General features: G+C 36.9%; 1 pseudogene; it reads right to left on the bottom strand.

Annotated features, from left to right (window-relative positions):
* Positions 1-248: 248 nt before the first annotated feature.
* LOC136398506 (MAP3K12-binding inhibitory protein 1 pseudogene) overlaps positions 249-16,141 on the bottom strand; it is a 127,404-nt pseudogene continuing 111,511 nt past the window's right edge.

Here is a 16,141-nt window from a genome sequence, read left to right as displayed (position 1 = left end):
GAGGTGGCTGAACTTTTCTTCTTTTGATAGGAAAGTCTACAGATTGAAAACACTCAGGAGATATGCCTTCCAATTCAAACATTTTATCCTCAAGTGTTTTTTATTTGTTTTTTTGTTTTTTTTGATTCTCAGAAAAATGTCTCTTGGCACTGGGCCACCTCTCTGCAATCTCAAGTGAGCCTCCGTATTTTGTTTTTTCATCTACAGTCTGATTACCATAGTCTCAGAGCTTGCATCTCAGTTTGACCTTAAATTCCTTCAGGTGGAGTCTGTTGTCCATATGTGTTCACAACTTGAAGAATTTTACATGACTTCTAAATCCAGGGTAAGGGTTGAAAACGGTATCAGTTCTGGCACAACCATTTTATTGATTATAATAAATAATGCAAAATTCTCTGACATTAGTTTCATTGATTTCAGCTTTCTTTCTTTCAATAACTGCAGATATCTGTCAGTTTCTGCTTTTCTAGCCTTTATTTGAACTATTGCTGGGTCAAAATGGACCTATGTTTTTTCACATCTCCTAAATCATAATCTCTACATTACTTCCTCTTGTGGTTGCCAGTGAGAAATGTGTTATTTACTTCATGCTTCTCCCATGTTTCTGCTTTGCCTATCTCTTTAACATGAGCTGGATTCTCCTCTTTAACTAGGGGCTAAAGTTTTGCTTAAAAAGAATATAAATATAAAACAGGTTCTTCAAGTGCACTAAAGAACAAAGCAGGCTAGGATGCCGGGTGTCTCTAGGGCTTGTTCCAATCGACTGTAATATTCATTGCATCTTCTCTGAGGTTGTGTGCAGCCAGGGTATGCAGCGAGTAAAAGATTTCAAAGAGTACCTTTTGGGTGAGATTTGTTAGGGCAAAATGTATCCTCAGGGCTCAAAACAGCCCCCTCCCAACCCTTCTGCAGTCAGTAGTGATGAACTATACTTAACCTATAAGTTGATCAAAGAAGAGCCCATTGCCAGTGGAGGCAAGAGGCAAAACTGCAGAAAGAGCCCATTACCAACGAAGGCAGGAACTTAAACAGAAGAATACCACAAGCCCAGGCCAGATGCCTGGTAATCAGCATCAACAAAAACTGCCAGAAGGAGACGGCAAAGTATAAAACAATATGTGACTGTATCTCCTCAATAATATGATACTTCAGTTCCTCAAGTTTGACATACTTTTCCAGACCTCAAGAATCCCGCATATTTAGTACAAGTCCTCACAGTTGGTATGGTGACTTCTTTAAATTAAATTAACATTTGTTAAGTAGACCCTGGGGTTTCAGACAGCGAATCAATCTTCCAGAAAAAAAAAAAAAAAAAAAGACCACAAAGAAATTGAAACAGAGAAATCTGTTACTCACAGGGCCTGGAAGAGGTCCCTGGCATGCCCGGTGGGGAGGTCAAAGCAGAGTGCAGGCAGATGGAACAGTAGCAGGATGGAGCATATTCCTTTATTAGGGTTCATTGGTGGAATTATTTGACGTTCTCATAGTAAATCTGGAACGGTCAGTTTAAACCCAAAAGAGTGGGGTTTTGCTAAGCTCTGCTGGAATCTCATTTAAAGAGCCCTGGGAGGCTGAGGACAGTGCTCATCACAAGGGCAGTTGGGAGAGTTCTGTTAAAAATTTACTTTTGCCTGTGACTCTGCAGACTGTTATCTGGAGCATCATCTCATGGGAGGGGCCAGTGTCAGTTCAAAGCCTCAGTAGGACATTCCTACTCAATGGATGTCAGGGCAGCATATTATTGGGTAATTTAGCTAAACTTGCAGTAGTTGGTGATTTTGAAGGCTCATCTCAGCTCCATGTATGTTTCCTAGGCACTTTGAAATATGAACAAGATTCACAAGCTCCTTCACTATGGGATCTAAAGAAATTATGTTTTAAGGCTTGTCCAGGACTGCTACTAAGGAAGCCTCTAGATAGGAGAATCTGTCCATGACTTGTAAGCATAGCTTTGGGAAGTTGTTAGAAATTGAAATATCATCCACAAATCTTATTTGGGAACTTAAAATTGGTTCTGGGTAAATGGTAGATAATGTGTTGATTTATTGGTTAAGATGTTAATAATAAGCACACCTGCCTTTATTTGAAGTGAATAAAGATCATAGAAAAAGGACCCTTAAAGCCATTCTTTCCTGTGGAATCTAGTGTACAGTCACAAAAATCCAATGACCCAATAAACACCCTCACAATTGACAAGGAAGGTGCAGGAGACATATGTCCATTTTATTGCTGGATACACCTGTTCAGAATGGGTAAACAGCAAAGGGGAAGATTTAATATTGTTTTCTTGCAAGGTTTATAATCATCAAGTTACCTAGAACACTTAGTACTGAAAAAATGCTTATGAGGCCCTGGCTGGTTGGCTCAGTGGTAGAGCGTTGGCCTGGCGTGCAGGAGTCCCAGGTTCAATTCCTGGCCAGGGAATACAGGAGAAGCGCCCATCTGCTTCTTCACCCCTCCCTCTCTCCTTCATCTCTGTCTCTCTCTTCCCCTCCCACAGCCAAGGCTCCATTAGAGCAAAGTTGGCCCGGATGCTGAGGATGGCTCTGTGGCCTCTGCCTCAGGTGCTAGAATGGCTCTGGTTGTGGCAGAGTGACGCCCCAGATGGGCAGAGCATCGCCCCCTGGTGGGCATGCCAGGTGGATCCCGGTCGGGAGCATGCGGGAATCTGTTTGACTGCCTCCTCGTTTCCAACTTCAGAAAAATACAAAAGGAAAAAAAAAAAAAAAAGAAAAAAATTACTTATGAGGCCAGAAAGCCATCTGCCTTTCTGTGCTCAAACCCTGGGAAGATACTACTAATCCTGATCCTGCTTATTACGTATTATCCACACCAGGCATCCCATGACAATTTCAGCGAGTGAGTCTTTTACAACAACCCAACAACCGTTACTGATACAGCCTTATTGTTTGCCTGGGGAGAATTGGGAGAGGGATACTAAAACTTACTGGGGTTCTTCTTTTCCCTCAAAAGCACTAGCTATGATGGCTAAGCTTTTGAGATTGATTTTATTTTAAAGTCTCATAAAAAACAGTGTTCCATATACTTTATTGATTTAGAAAGATGCTGCCAGGAATAAAATCTGGAGTGATTGTTCCTAGGATTCTGTAAACTATAAGCTAAAACCAGATATAACTTGGTGCTTCAGGAACACTGACAGCAATGGTTGTTTTGTTGGCATTGGCCCTTCTTGAAAACCCATGAGCAGGACGTATGTAGGAGATACAAAGATACCTGTGACACACATCATATAAATGAGGGTGATGCAGGGACATATGGACTTAATTGGGATGTTTTTAGCCAATCTCTTTGGACCACCCTCTATGATTCAGAAGTCATGTTTATTTTGGGAGTCAGCTGTCCTTTAAGGACTATTCATAACTGTTTTGATAGTAGGAAGATTATAACTTCTGTAGTGATTCAGGTCACTGGTTAGAGAGAATTGATTGACACCAGAAAAATGTGTAATGTGGATGGTGAGCTACACGTCATAGTAATAAATCAGCCCTCGTGTTTTGTATGTGTAACATCACAATTCCAAGAAATTGAAGCATACCCCTAACCCAGAGCCATAGAAGGGTACCAGAACTTGAGCCTTTTACCAAATCCTGCAATAACCATAATATAAATAGAAAAATATTGATTGACTCTACAGCTAGAAAATACAGGGTGGGACAAAAGTATGTTTACAGTCATGAGTACATCAAACACAGTTTATTCTTGTATTATTATTTATTAATTATTGTATTATTTTTCATACAAACAACTATAAACCTATTATTCTCTCACCCTATATATAAAAGGAGAAAAGTGAAGACAGCTAATATATAAAAGTATTTTACTTCTTCAGCAAGAAAGAGTACATGGAGATGCATCTTACTAATATACTATTTGCCAAATTGTGAGATAATAGTTGCTTGCAATTTACCTGGAACAATCTGAGAAAAACTAATTAGTTTCTCAAGTCTGGCACATATTACAATGCCTTCCTTCCTTAAGGGTCAAACACACCCCTTATGTATATATTATATTAGCCTGTGCCTGAATGAATAGTGTATATGAATTGAAAAATGTCACAGCCAATATCATTGTTTCTTGTATCAGACATTACAAAATGTATTTTGGATGAGTAAAACTTATAATATACCAATAATATTATCTATTGATTATGAGGATTTAATATAAAGCATATGAAAACTTGTTCACATCTTTGAAAAGAAGTTGTTAAGATTAAAATGTATTTTCTTATATAAATTTCAGTGTGTTAGGTAATTAAAGTCAAACATATGATTTATGATATAGCCACTATTTTTTAAATATATTTCAACTATATGGCAAGGTGCTTGAGAAAATGCATCAAGGCAATGATGGTGTGAGCAATGTTCTGCTCCAAAACTGCATGGACTCTGCTGTATCATAGATAATAGTGGGAAAATATGTGTCTTTTTAGGGAGAAATGTACAATATCTAGACAATTTTCAAAACTTAGAGTATATATATCTATAAGGCAGTGAATAATTTTCATCAAACACAGATGAACCCTGAATATGTGGTTCTTAGTGGGAAAAGAGCCAGGAGCCCATTATTGTCATAGTAAGATTGTATGTGTGCACACATGGGTGAGAATAAAATTGCATTGAATTGTTAAAAAGTGTATGTTTTGGCCCTGGCCGGTTGGCTCAGTGGTAGAGCGTCGGCCTGGCGTGCGGGGGACCTGGGTTCGATTCCCGGCCAGGGCACATAGGAGAAGCGCCCATTTGCTTCTCCACCCCCCCCTTCCTCTCTGTCTCTCTCTTCCCCTCCCGGAGCCAAGGCTTCATTGGAGCAAAGATGGTCCGGGCACTGGGGATGGCTCCTTGGCCTCTGCCCCAGGCGCTAGAGTGGCTCTGGTCGTGGCAGAGCGACACCCTGGAGGGGCAGAGCATCGCCCCTGGTGGGTGTGCTGGGTGGATCCCGGTCGGGCGCATGCGGGAGTCTGTCTGACTGTCTCTCCCTGTTTCCAGCTTCAGAAAAATACAAAAAAAAAAAAAGTGTATGTTTTTATCAGTTTTAGGAATAATCACATTAGTCTGTGTAATTAAAAGGTAGTTTTCAGGGGCTAGGGTTAACCACCTCAAGCTTGCCAAAGAAGAAAATTGTGGAAGACTGTGATCAGTCTTGTTTTAAAAATCTTAGTATTAGTAATGCAAATGTTGGCAAATGTCTAGGCCACGAGGTAGAGTAAATCTATTGATAACCCAGATATTAGGTCCAGATGACATGTAGTTTATTGGTTGAGATGCTACTAATGAAGTTTTAGGGTTTTCCAAGAGCAACGGCACCCAGGGTTGCTCTGAACAGGCCAGATCTACATGATTCGTATGGATCACCTAAGACTATGATGTCACAGTACCCTTGGTAAGACACAAAGATGCTAGAGGAGACCCATTAGCAACTGTACAGATATCTGAACTTAGAGCTTGAAAGTATTATTTATTAAAACTAGATTATTAATGGAAGATGAAAAATTCTCAATATTCAATATACATTCAGTAGAGTTTTGTTACCAACTAAGTGTTTTGTTCCATGGGGAAAATATGCTTCCACTCACCAAAATTTATCTAGTTTTCTTTGATTTATCATTCATCATTAATTGACAGAATGAGTGAAACCTATCAGGGTCTATAACTAGACACTGGGTCATCTTACACTGTGACTTTTGTGGGTACCTTTTTACAGGGTGCTCAGAAATTTGCAGAAAATTAATTTTTTGAACAAATGGTCAGAAAAAGGAGGACTCAGGAAAAAATCAGAAGCTGAAGTGTGGAAACACCAGGTCATCATAGACCTGGGCAGCAAGAACAAAGTACATCAGCTCTCAGGAAAGAGAAGTGAGGGAAAATCCTAGAGGGAGTGACTCAGCACCCAGTGAATGTTTTAGGTTCTTCCAGTCTCATTGATGGTGTTCTTTAAAATGGAGTCAGTGGGACCAGGATAATCCAATTCTGGAATATTTTCATCCCCATTAAAAAAATCTTATGTCTATGAGCTTTGCCTCTCAGCTCCCTAAACAAATTTACTTTTTTTTTCTCTATTCTGAATATTTTGCCTATTTTGGATACTTCACTTCACTCATATTATACAATTTATGAACTTTTAAACTGGTTTCTTTCCCTAAGCAAGTTTTTGGAATCAGCCATGTTGTTGCACATTTAGCTCTTTTTTAAAAAAAATAATAACAATTTGAGAGAAATAAGGGAGAAAGAGAGAGGAATAGAGAAGCATTAACTTATTTCATTTAGTTGTTCCATTTAATTTTATATTCATTGATTGCTTCTTGTATGTGTCCTGACCAAAGAATGAATCTACATCCTTGGCATGCTGAGATGATGCTCTATTCACTGAGCAATTGAGCCTAAGTAGGGAATCACTGTTCTAACATTGAACCCTCTATGACTTGGATTGGGGAACTTTAGTTTAAAGCCCTGAATGAATGTCTGTTGGATGCAAACACCAAGAAAGTGTTTGAGTGAATAACCTTTGTGCAGACACAAAGGAATGCATGTGAACATGTGAACGGGCTTTAGAAAATTGACCTAGAGGTTCTGGATTGCCCCTTCCTTTGTGCTTGTTAATTAGCAAAAGAAAAAAAATGCACTGACCCAAATTAGCCCTTTTTCCATGTCAGCAAAATGGCCATTAGTCATTCTTTCTCCTTATCAACCTGGCCTCTCTCCCTTGTAATCCTGTTAACTCTGTTCTGCTTCCGATCAATAAAAGCTAAGGGAGAAGGAAATTCAGGTCTTCTTTGCCTCCCTTGTCAGGCCTTCCCGTCTCCCTCTTGACATGGTCTTGAGTAGTTTTCTTCCATGCAAGACTGGTAGTTCCCAGCAGGCTGGAGTACTACAAGCCAGGGCCTAGTTCTTCTTTTTATTTGGCAAATACAATTCTATTATATAAGTATATCACCTTATATATTTTAAATCATCAGATGGTGGACATTTTAATTGTTTCAACTTTTTGGTAATTATAAAGCTGCTATGAATATTTATGTATAAGTTTTTATATGAAGGTATATTTCTATTTCTTTTAGATGTATATATTAAAGAAAAATTACACTTGATGGGGGTGAAACAAGCAAAGAAGTCTTTATTCAATACTATTGCAAAAGGGGAAAGAGATTTTACTCAATTCTGCTGAAACCAAAAACAATAGGATTTGCAAATGTGGGAGTGAGCTAATGGAAGAGTACTGGGGAACATTGGTAAGTCTGATTGGCCATTTGTGTTTGAGAATTGTCTCTCATGAAAGTACAGTTTCTAATATCCCACAGGAACTATGGTGTACTATTTCCTTAGATGATTACATTTCAAGGAATGACTTCAGATTTTTGATAAAGACATTCATGGGTTCCACAACTGGCAAGGGGTTGGTAAAAGCTTTTCATCTCAAAATGACATAGAAAAGAATTTATAACTTCAAGATTTTTTAGAGTACAGTCTCTTAGAAAAGGGACTTCAGTGGTCCATCTTCAGGAGAAACTGTTTAAAGTTTAGTGCTGTTAAGAGAAATGTTAAGGCTATCTAGGTCATAAACTAGCTGTGGAATTGTTGAATCATGTGATAACCCTTTTACACTTTTTGAGGAAGAGTCGAACTGTATCCTTAAGCAGCTGCATCATTTTATATTCCCATCAATAGTGAATAAGAGGTAAAAATGTCTCCATATCCTCTCTAATAGTTATAATTGCCTCTCTTTTATTATTACTATTATTATTATCATTGCCATCCTAGTGAGTGGTATATGATATCTCATTGTGGTTTTGATTTACATTTTCTTAAAGACTATAAAAATATTGTTTTCATGTGCTTAATGGCCATTTGTAAATCACTTTTTCAATAAATATCCATTCAGATTCTTTATATATTTTTAATTGAATTATTTTGATTTTTCACTGAGTTTTTTCTTTTATTATTCATTTTTAAGTGATCCATGGGAGAAAATAAATGAGATAACCCTTCTAATTGCAACAGTTTAGTTTTTCAGAAACAAAGAGAAAGTGAGAAACGAAATAACCTGTAAAGGCAGTAGCCACAGCCACCATCACAGCCTCCTAGCCCATGCAGGTTCGCATTTGATTTGGACAGATGATAATGAAACAACGGAGCCAAGAACTGGTGGACCATTAGCTTTAATCCTAGCTTGCACCCCGTGGGCAAGTAAAACACACTGGGCTCCAAAACCCACTCATTCAGTGCTCACAAAGCTACTGACTTATCTGAGTTTCCTAGAATCAAAGGTGTCTACCTCACCAGCCTTATTCACCTCTGTTTCCCATCTCCTTCTTGCTACACAAACTCTGCACAAACTGGCTTCTCCTTCAGCACTCCGCCATGCCTCTCTTCTCCTCCGTGTGGCCTTTGTCTGCTCTCCTTTCTCTGCTCTCTCCTCTAATGCTAATCTCAGGAACCAAGAAAGCAAGCTCCTGGTCTGCCCCACTTTATAGTGTAGAAATCAAAACCTTTAATCCAATATACAAACAAGGAAGTCTCTGCTACAAAGTCACTTATCTGAGGCATAATGGGATTCCTCATGAGAGTGCACCACCCCACATCATGCAATCAGTCAAGGGTATGGGGAAAAGCTTAGTCTTAAAACTAAGCCTTAGGCTATAACCACCCTGCCTATTTACAGCCTGTCCCCCACACCCAATGTAAACTATAAGCGAGCAAACATATATTATATTTAAAAATGTATTTGAGGCCTGACTTGCGGTGGCGCAGTGGATAAAGCGTCGACCTGGAAATGCTGAGGTCACCGATTCAAAACCCTGGGCTTGCCTGGTCAAGGCACATATGGGAGTTGATGCTTCCAGCTCCTCCCCCCTGTCTCTCTCTCCTCTCTGTCTCTCTCTGTCTCTCTATCTCTCCTCTCTAAAATGAATAAATAAATATATTAATTAAAAAAATAAAAATAAAAACGTATTTGACCAACACAACCTTAGAAGTCTCACTAAGGGGAAAACAGATTACAGTCTGGGGAGACTGAAGTACCCACAGCTTATGAAACTAGTAGAGAAAAGGGAGACACACACACACACACACACACACACACATGCCATTTCATTAATCTTGATAGAAGTCTCCACCTACCTTTGGAATCTGTTATATCAATGTTTCAGGATTTTCTAACATTTTCTATTCTGTCAACGTCTCAGAATTTTTTTCTTTTGTAAGAGATTGACAGACACCACAATATCATAGTTTAGAGAAGATATCAGCTAACAATAACTCATGGACCAAAACCAGATCACTACTTGTTTTTACAAATAAAGTATCATTGCAACATACAATCATGGCCATTTATTGATGGCTTCCTCATTACTGCAGCCACGTTTAGAAATCATAACATAGACCATGTCCGACTTGACAGATTAATAGCATGTCTTTGAATCTAATAAGAACAATAATCTGGGACTATTTTTTTAATTATTTTATAAATTGTATTTTACTGATAATAAATTTTACAGAAATATCAGAGTGAAATAAAGACAAAGAAAAGATTTGTTGTTTACACAATTAGGGAGGGTACTATATGAGTTTATTTCTTGACAATAGACTGGACTACCAATAAAGTAAATGTTTATTTCATTTTTTCTTGAATATTTTAGAAAATGTATTCTTATTTAATTCATTTTTTTTCAAGGAGAGATCCAAAAAAAATTTTCCTGTTTAGATTAATAGATGGCCGAGATCTAATATGCTTATTATCAATAGAATTCTAGCATTTTTGTTTTGTTTTGTATGCTGTTAGTTGTTAGTGAATGTCTTCCCTGTCTAGCTGTAACTAATCAAAAGAGTTTAATCTGTTTGTCATTTAAATAAGTAACCTATGTTACAAAGGGTGACAGTTGGCTTAATTTTCTTCCATCACTCTATATTGCTACAACTGTAATATTGCATTGTACTTTATATAAGGAGGAAATTATAGCATTCAATATAAAAAAATAAAATTTTTCTTGCTTTTTTTCTCTATGGGTTTTTCAAAAATAACACAACTTTTTGACACATAGCCAAATAAATGCAACTTGCCACTGCGTTCCTTTCAGCAGGATTCTAAGACTGTTTTGGCTTCTAACACTGCAGCTCCTGCTTCTGAAATTTACAGCCCAGGCTACAGTGTTTGCTAGAGAGATGCTTAAAACTTGCTTCTGAGTGAGCTGAGAATAGTTACTCAATTTGCAGGAAAAAACCAAAGCTAACATTTATATTATTTTTATATTTTATTTAAAAAGTGTACCATATATGGCCCCATTTGACTACAGGATCTTAAATCCCATTCCACAGAAAAGAGGCAAAGACAATGATTGCCTTGTGAAAAATCACCTGGCTTTGTTTACTGAATGTTGACTTAAAGAAGCTGTATCAAATCCTTCAGTTATCAGTATGGTAAAAATCCAAACACTTTCAAATGTATCTTGCTGCCGAATATTCATTAATTTGAAACCACTACTAAACAGTGCTTGTTGTATTAGTCCCTGAAGTATACAGAGGTAAGAGGACTCAAAAGCATGCAGGAAACTGAACTGCTGAAAGTGTTGCAAGTAATTGGCACCCCTTAGTGCCATCTTCCAGGTTTTTCTGCATATAACAATTCCAGAATAATAAGATTCCCATAAATGGAACATCCTAAAAGTGTAGAAAAAATAATTCTGCCATTGGTGGTTGGTTATAACTGTAGGAAATGCACTTGCCCTAGAGAAAAGTTTTGAAATGGAAAATAGCTTAGATTTATCCCAATGCCTCTCACAATTAGCTCTTTTACTAAATGGGCCTATTAATCTCAATATTTCCAGGATAATTGTTTATGGCTCACTGATAAATAGCAAGGCACCATCTGCACATAAAATCTTTATATTCCTTTTCTCATTATTGTATCTTGATACTCATGCTATTTTTATTGAATTTATTGGGGTGGTGACATTGGTCCACAAAACCAAACAGGTTTCAAGTGTACAATTCAACAAAACGTTATTGCACATTGTATCATGAACCCACTGTCCACAGCAAAGTCCCCTTCGTCTCCACCCACCTCTACCTACACCCACTCCCCTTTCCCAAAGGTTTTCACCATGCTGTTGTCCATGTCAAGGTGTTTTATATATGTATGATTTTTTGTTTAATCCCCTCACTATCTTTCATCTAGCCCTCAAAACCCTCCCTTTTGACAGCTATCAGTCGGTTCCAGGCATCCATGCCTTTGTTTCTATTTTGTTTCTCAGTTTATTCAGTTCAGTTCATTAGATTCCACATACAAGTGAGATCATGTGGTATTTGTCTTTCTCTAAATGGCTTATTTTAATAGCATAATCATCTCCTTGCTGTCACATAAGATTTTCTTTTTTCTTTTTTTATGGCCAAGTAGTATTCCATTGTGTAAATGTACCACAGCTTTTTTTTATCCATTCATCTACTGATGTATCCATCAGTAGGCAGTTTCCAGATCTTGGCTACTGTAAATAATGCTGCATTGAACATAGGAGTGCATATATATATATATATATATATATATATATATATATATATATATATAAAGTGTTTCAGGTTTCTTTGGATATATAACTAGAAATGGGATCACTGTGGGATCACTACATCAAAAGACAGTTCCATTTTAAATTTTTAAAGGGAACTCCATACTGGTTTCCACAGTGGCTGCACCAGTCTGCAAGTTCTCCAACAGTGCACAAGGGTTCCCTTTTCTTCACATCCTCATCAACACTTGTTTACTGATTTATTAATTATTACCAAATGGAAAATTTAACCATTGGGAAATCTCATAAAAATTACCCCAGTATAGTCATAATCATAATGTGCTGAATTTGTACTCTATAAGAGGAATTATGTAGTTTTCTTAAACATTTTTCTTAAGACTGATAGTAAATGAGTTATCATCATTTATTTTCTTCTGTGGGGCAATGATTTTCAACATAGGGAGGGTGACTTATAATAAACCTTGTACACATATGATGAAATATCTTTATTTCCATTTTACAGAAAATATGCTAATGTTTTGTAAATATATATATATATATATATATATATATATATATATTTATATTTGGAATCAGTACTGACTTTTTTTTTCTGCTGCTTAAAATAACTATTCCACAGATTTATAAAATGGAAGTTAATAGTTATGTACTATTTATCATCTCCATTTCTTCCCTTTTTTGTGTGGGTATTTACTAAGTGGAAACAGCTGGGAATTATCTTCATAAACTATTTCTTTTCATGTATCATTAGGTTTCAGCATCACTCATGCATTATTTCATCCATTTATTTTTAAGAATATTCTGAGTATATTTTGTTCTATGTATCCTGATAAGCAGATTTACCTCTCTGTAAAATTTTTCCAAAACCGCATGCTATACATTTAATAACATCTAGTTTAAAGTTGACAGAAAAAAAAACCCCACAGAAAACTAAAATAAAGTCAGTAGCTCAAAGAGATATATTTTATAAATAAGAAATAAGGAATTTGGAAGTCAGTCTTCTAAAATTAAGATGAGAGTTCTGTTAAAATTATTTTAAATTGCTTCTTAAACAAAAGTTATAAAATTATTGAGACATTGGTCTATGACATCTCCAGAGAAGGTCAGAAATAAATAAATAAAATAAATAAATAAAATACTTTTATTTTCAGGTCCTTTATATTTTTATTTATTCTATATAAGTCTATAAATAATGGAGACCTGAAGATGGCAGCGGAGTAGGCAGATGCACAGACTCCCAGCTCATACCACCAAACTGGATCACAAACTAATTTATGAACAATCAGCATGAAAAACCAACTCTGGACTACAAGAACAGGTCTCAAAAACCAAGGAACAAAAAAGAAGCCACAAGAAACCTGGTAGGGAGCGCCTGAATCTCCCGTGCTTACAGAAACGGGGGGGGGGGGTGAGTCTGAAAGCCCAGAAGGGCTCTTGCTCCAAAGAAAAGAGCAAAAAATACTGCTCACAGACAGTTGCCTGGCGACCAGGGAATGAGGTGTGTTGAAAGGGCCAGCTTTTCTTCCAAAAAGAAAGGGGAGAGAGAGAGAGACAGAAGGTATGGGGCAGAAGAATGCAGGGGATGACCTGAGAAGCTGACTCATCTGGTGCTGGAGAAAGCCATAGCTGGGGGAGGGGCTGATCCTTCCACCAAACAAAAGACAAAGTGCTTCCAGGTCACAGATCTCCAGACATCTCTACAGCTCCAATCAGCATGCAACAAGACACAGCTGAAAACAAGAAGTGGGGAGGAGGGGCAGTAACTCAGGTCTCCATGGAGATCTGAGATACACTTCCCCATACTGAAGCTGAGAAAACACCCTGCCCCCAGAGAAAGTAATTGGCAGAAGAGGCCTTCAGAGTCTCAGGTTACACCCACTGAATTCCTGGATACAGTTTTAAATAAGCCCCCTGCAGAGATTAGTAAACAAAACTATCACACGTTAAGAAAACAAGCATATCAAGACTTCAAAATGGCCAAATCTGAAAGTAGATTACAAATAATAGCTGATGCCAACGCAAGAAGACATAGAAATAACACAGTTGGAAACTGGAGGCAGACAACACCAAGCCTAGAGTCAACCAGCTCTACAAACAAAACACCCAAACACATAGACATAATGAGAAGACAGGGAAGTGCAATTCAAATGAAACCTTAAGAGAAACCTCTAGGAAATGAACGGAATGATATGGAAATAACCAAACTTCCATATGCTGAGTTCAAAATAATGATTGTAAGCATGCTTAGAAATCTCAGAACAACAATGGTCATTATGAACACCTAAATAAAGAAATAGCAAGTATAAAAAAGAATATTGAAATATTAAAAGAGAAGCAGTCAGAGATGACAAATACAATATCAGAAATGAAGACCACAATGGAAGGAATTAAAAACAGGATGGCTGGAGCTGAGAATTGAATCAGTGAGTTGGAGGACAAGTAGAATGAAGGCATGAAAGCAGAGAAGAAAAAAGAGAAGAGACTAAAACAGTCTGAGGAAACTCTTAGAGATCTCTGTGACACCATGAAGAGTAATAATATCTGCATCATAGGGGTTCCTGAAGAAGAAAAGAAAGAACAAGGGATAGAGAATTTGTTCAATCATATCATAGCTGAAAACTTCCCTAAATTAATGCAGGAGAAACTCTCACAAGTTCAATAAGCACAGACAACTTCTCTAAAGAGAAACTCACAGAAACCTACACCAAGACACATCATAATTAAAATTCCAAAGCTAAGTGATAAAAAAAAATGTTTAAAGCCGCTAGAGATAAAAGGCTATCACCTACAAAGGAGCCACCATAAGGATGAAATCAGACTTCTCAACAGAAACACTTGAGGCCAGAAGGAATGGCAAGAAATATTCAAAGTAATGCAGAACAAGAACCTACAACCAAGACTACTTTATCCAGCAAGGCTATCATTTAAGATTGAAAAAGAAATAAAAAGCTTTCCAGACAAAAAAACAAAAACAAAAACAAAAATCTCAAGAAATTCATTACAACCAAACCAATGCTGCAGGAAATGTTAAGGGGCCTGTTGTAAACAGATCAAAGTGGGAAAAGAATATACCAAAAGAGGAATACAGCTTTAAAGAATAAAATGATAATACGGGGTGTGAGGGGAGGGGAGGAGTGAGAGGGGGAGGGGGAGGGGTACAAAGAAAACTGGATAGAGGGTGACAGAGGACGATCTCTCTTTGGGTGATGGGTATGCAACAGAACTAAATGACAAGATAACCTGGAAATGTTTTCATTGAATATATGTGCCCTGATTTATTGATGTCACCCCATTAAAATAAAAATTTATTTATAAAAAAAAAAAAAATTAGAAGACCTGTGATTGCCGGGGGCTTGAGATAGGGGTGTTGGGAGGGAATAAATAGGTGAAGCTCAGGGGGTTTCAGGGAGGTGAAACTATCTATGTGATGCTGTAATATTGGGTGCATGACATTTTGCATTTGCCAAAATCCATAGACTGTACAAGAAAATGACCTAAAATACACTGTGGACTTTAGTTAATAATAATGTACCAATATTTGTTTATTAACTGTAACGAATGTACCACACTAATGTAAGATGTTAATTATGGGGAAAACTAAATGTTTAGAAATGGGAACTAGTATATGGGAACTCTGTACTATTTGTCTGATTTTTGACAAATCAAAATAAAATATAAAATAGCAAATTAAAAAAAAAAGAAGAAAATGGCAATAAACTACATATCAATAATAACCTTAAATGTAAATGGATTAAATGATCCAATCAAAAGACATAGGGTAGCTGCATGGATAAGAAAACAGGACCCGTACATATGCTGTCTACAAGAGACACACCTTAAAACAAAAGATGCATATAGACTGAAGGTAAAAGGATGGAAAAAAGCATTTCATGCAAATGGAAATGAAAATAAAGCTGGGGTAGCAATACTTATATCAGACAAAATGCACTTTAAAATAAAGGATATAGTAAGAGATAAAGAAGGCCACTGCATAATGATAAAGGGAGCAATCCAACAGGAAGATATAACTATTATAAAAATCTATGCACCTAATATAGAAACACCTAAATATATGAGCAGACTTTGATGGATTTAAAGGGTGAGATCAACAGGAATACTATAATAGTAGGGGATTTTAATACACCACTAACATCACTAGCTAGATCCTCAAGAAAGAAAATTAACAAAGAAACAGCAGACTTAAAGGACACACTAGATCAACTCAATTTAATAGATATCTTCAGAACCTTTCACCCTAAAGCATCAGAATATATGTTCTTTTCAAGTGCTCATGGTACATTCTCTAGGATAACCCACATGTTAGGGCACAAAAGTGGTCTCAACAAATTTAAGAAGATTGAAATCATATCAAGCACTTTCTCTGATCACAATGGCATGAAACTAGAAATCAACCACAACAGAAAAACTTGAAAATTCTCAAACACATGGAAACTAAATAGAAGGTTGTTAAATAATGAATTGATTAAGAATGAGATCAAAGAAGAAATAAATAAATTCCTAGAAACGAATGATAATGAGCATACAATAACTCAAAATTTATGGAGTACAGCAAAAGCAGTACTGAAAGGGAAGTTCATAGCACTATAAGCC

Source organism: Saccopteryx leptura, chromosome 3 (assembly GCF_036850995.1).
Source record: "Saccopteryx leptura isolate mSacLep1 chromosome 3, mSacLep1_pri_phased_curated, whole genome shotgun sequence".
In the NCBI taxonomy this organism is placed as follows: Eukaryota; Metazoa; Chordata; class Mammalia; order Chiroptera; family Emballonuridae; genus Saccopteryx; species Saccopteryx leptura.
The sequence above is the reverse complement of the archived record's forward strand: the minus strand, read 5'-3'. Positions and strand labels throughout refer to the sequence as shown.